This window comes from Anopheles marshallii, chromosome 2 (assembly GCF_943734725.1).
Source record: "Anopheles marshallii chromosome 2, idAnoMarsDA_429_01, whole genome shotgun sequence".
Taxonomy (NCBI): Eukaryota; Metazoa; Arthropoda; class Insecta; order Diptera; family Culicidae; genus Anopheles; species Anopheles marshallii.
Window position 1 is genome coordinate 65,033,560 of NC_071326.1, and position 4,600 is coordinate 65,038,159.

A 4,600-nucleotide genomic window follows, 5' to 3' on the forward strand; every position below is an offset into this window, starting at 1 on the left:
ATGCAGGCTAGATCTAGATCGATCAATAATCACCCGCGTTCTAAACGACGCTTCACAACAGTTTGCTAGACAATTTTACAACCCAGCGGGGTCGTAGCGCCAACACGATCACGCTCGCTAACTGGACCTGCTTTTTGCCAAGGCTTGAAGGAAAGATTTATTAGCATTATTCATAAAGCACCTGTTTTTATATCGCACAGTGTCCTGTTACACCGAACCATACACTGTGGTTTAGTTTGGTGCTTATGAGCTCGGTTTTACCCCTAACCGGGCCGCGATGAATGCATCAGCTGGTTTCTGACGAGCTTGCTTTATCACGCATGCTGTTTGCACGCGTTTGTGAGCGCATCTTCATGACACATGGTGGTTCGAAAGGTTTAAATAAAAATGGGATCTACTTATTTATTTGTTTTTTTTTTCATTCCTGAAAAACGGCCAGGACGGAGACAGCTGGGGTATATTTATATAATAATTTATTCTGACACAGACTTTTTTTTAATAAGGGTAGGTGACCTCCAGTTATGGTAACGATTCATCGTCAATATAAAGTTTTACTGTTTTCAAAATTAAGCTGGTATGAGATTATGTGAGGAGCTTGCAAGAACTGGATCAACGAAGTTAAGGGTAATCATGGGCTTCTTTTTACGTTTACTTCAGTGGGGTACCACCCTCTAAGGCGACGGAACTCTAACCTGCTATGCCAAATTCAAGAATACAGCCGCTTTGGCTGGTTATCTGGTTTTTAGCTACTAGAGTCGTATACCCTGGGTATAGAAATAAAGACCACTCTTTTTAAATGATATATGTTCAACAATGTAATGTGGAATAATAAAAACCATACTGATTTACGTTTTAAAGATATTCTGCTTTTAGTAACACAGTAAGAACTGTGTGTCATTTTGGCGACATATGTTAAAACAGAATAGTTTCAATTTTGCAAATAATCTTCGTCTTCATGTCTTCTAGGTTATCCTCCTGCACTACTAGGGTATTAAGTTCCTAGACCTGCCCTAAATACTCCGTTAGCTAGACCATTTGATGGTGAACTACCACTACTTAACATAGGACCAGTAGCTCGTGCCGATTTGTCTGTATTTATAAACCATATTTACAAACATTCTGTACAATCTAAATAATCAATATAGTCATTTCCCGAGTTACGCAAATAATGCGCGCCAGGGAAATTTGTGTAACTCGAAGATTCGCGTTAGTTGAATCCCCGTTACACTATCGTTTATATTTAGTATTAATGGATCGAATTCTTCTTTTCGCGTTACGAACTACATTCATGATATTTCGACGATTATTTCGACAACTAGAGTAAAATTTGTTCAAAAGATATGTTTAAAATAATCAAATGTAACGCGTTTTTGAAAAAAATAAGTTATATTTATAACATGACTTAAACTGTCAATATTTTAAGATTCGCGAACCACGGGAAATGACTGTACAAAAAATCTCTTTGAAATTTTACATAATTTGACATAATTTCAACATAATTTCTGTTATTGCCATAACTGGGTCAGCTTCGTTGGAAATAATTACATGCCATTTATTCTATCCATGTCATGAAGTGAATAAAGGTAACAAAAGGGAAAAGGAATTAGGAACGGAAATAAGAAAAAGGGACGTTGAAATCGAATAGATGATATGCGTCGTTAATTAATTCCTAAATGGCAGTATGTGTATGATGATGTAGAACACTTCAATATAAACCGCAGGTAGATAACCTATAGTTCTACTTCCCAGATCCTGTTGACACTAATCTAAACTAGGCAGCGTGTTAGGCGTGTTCGTCTGAAACGTTGTACTTGCACGCCTTTAATTAGTTATCAATTATACTCATTTTATTATTAACTGTTAGCAATACGTCAGGAATAATTAAGCAGAATAACAACGTGAACATTCAGTATAAAACTGTGCTTGTTTGGTGTTTGTACAGCTTTGCTGTAGGAAAAACAATCAAATACCATTACTTCTACCATAACCTACCCTTTAGCTTAAGCTGATGCGTCTTTCACGCGTAAGCTTGTGTGAAGTGGTCCTTGACTGGTTGTCTTTCGTTTAACCGCACTTCCAAAGTTGCAGTATACCTTTTTTCCCTAGAGAATAGAAGCGGAACAAATTTATGATTTATAACTATGCAAAAAGTTTTTAGATCGATTTTCTTTCTATTTTCACAAGCTATTCGGCAGATGATGATAAAGCGGTTCTGGTTTCGCTTTAGTTTGTGCCACCCTGTGCTATTGACGGAACCCGCTCGTTTGTGTGTTTTTGCATATCGCGTTTCGCTTTTTACTTCGCTCTTTCGCTTTTATCGCCTCGCTTTCTGCTCATTATGCATTCGACTTTTTCTTACCATCCAAGTTCTGCTGCTCTGTTGTGCGAGATTTAGAAAGAACACGTTCAACTTTTCTCGGCATCTCTCCCGCTGCATTAGCATATTAGCTTCGCTTACTTTTGTTACCCCTGTTCACTGGCTATGCGTGTAAGAATTTTCAGCGACATCTTTCGCTGCGTATCGTTCTTCGTGTGTTTTTGCCAGCGATAGGCATTTTAGGGAGCGACTGTTTCTGTTTCTTACTGTATCCTCGCGTGAATCGATCGTATAACCTCGTCGTTGTCACTATAAATTTTGTATCCACGGTTTGACCTGATCCTTTGACATTTCGTCTGCTGGCCCATGTTCAAACTGGTTGGCAAAGTGTATACCTCTTATCTTACTATCAACAAAATTTACGCATCACATTGTTCCTTCCGAAGAGATGCCTCCCGAAAGCAAAATGGATGAAAAGGGTAAAAAACAATTCTTGCTAAGAGAGAAACAAACAACGAAACTGCGAACCCATCAACGGTATAAACCGTAAAATGCAGCATCACTAATTTGCTTTCAGCCGACTTATTGTATTGCTTTTCTTTCTTTTCAAACATTCCTGTTGGATTAATCCTATAATCGGGTTTTAGTGGATAACAATTAATAAATCTTAATAAAGTGCATCTGTATTCATAATGGGCTTTAATGAGCAGCAATTTGTGACTAATTTCATGAATACATACCACATTTGTATACTTCACTCTTGCTCGTCCATCGTTCCTGTATTGCTTTTATCGATCGTTAACACCTGTTTGGGAAAAATTTTATCTAAGGTAACACGGTAAACGCAAAGCTATGCATTTTATAATGTTGCGAAATTGGACGATCAGTGTTTCATCACACCTTAAATTAAACCGATCACTCCTCCACTCCCTCATGATATCTAGCCGAATGTAAAATAGAAATTATAAAAATATCCGTTTATTACCATCATCATTGGTTGTATTGACCGGTCTTCACTCGGTTGGTCACAGCGTTGATCACATTGGTGGCAGCGCCGGATAAAATCCCATTCGGACCAATTTCCCGTATGCAGAACTGCCTAGCTAGCTACGGGTGAATAAAGTCAAAGATAGCCAGGCCCTGACCTCCTAAGATGGTTGTGCCATGAAAGGAGGAGTTTGTCATCATATTTTATTTCTTTTGAAAATTATTCAGTATGTTAAACCTGTATAAACAATTAACATTCAGTACATCAAATTCACAAGATTGTTCAGATGTACATAAAAATCGAGACATTGAGATGTAATTAAATTACTATCTGAAAAATGAACCAGTATCTACGAGAACGAATTTCAAAGCGCCTGAAGATATGCAATCCTCATTACACTACAGTGATGAGAAAACCAATTTCGACGCGTAACAATCTTGTCTTGAATAATTTTTTTTAATCATTTGGGTTTTCCAAATTTCTGTTGCCGTTCAATTATTTCCTTATTTATACATAAGAAGATATTTTTTAAATGACCCAAGTTACCAAGGCAGTTACTTTTTTTCGGGAGTATTTCAAATATGTGCCAATATACGAAATCAGTTAAGTATTGGTATCAAAATCAAATTAAATTATCAAAATTCAGCATTCTGTAAGTATCAAACATCAAGTATCCAAATTAGTAAAGTATAAGACGAAAAGCCTTCAACATTGCATCGAATCAATTTTATTTATTTGTGCTGATGATACCATCTCTTGTTACTTAAATAAGTTACGATAATCTGCAAGCATGAGGAAACCGATTTTACTATACGTTTTGCACCAAACTACTGCTGCTGCTTTAGGTCTTTTCCTTGTTTGTTACTGAGCCACGATCCGTTCTTTTCACACTACATGACTCATCACGGCAAGAATTAATTATGTTTTTTAAGATATCCGCCGGAGAGCATCGTTACAACAACCTTTGTTGTTCAATTATGCTTTTATGTGCATGCTTTTCGAGTTGTTTGATGAATAAATCTAATCACAGTGGCAAGAGGAAAATGAATCCTTAAATGAAACCCTGTCTATAAATATCTTCACTACCGGCATACGGTCCTTACTACAGTCCAATACAGTCACGTCCATTACGTCGTTCGATAGGTCATTGCTTCTTTTAGCCACCATCTTGTCTTTGCAAAGTAAGTGTAATATACTAAACCAGATAAAACTAAATATTAAATGAGTATTTTTCCACATACACTGCTTCTCGTTGCTTCGTGGCGTATGCCACTAACTGCTCGTTCGCTCGAATT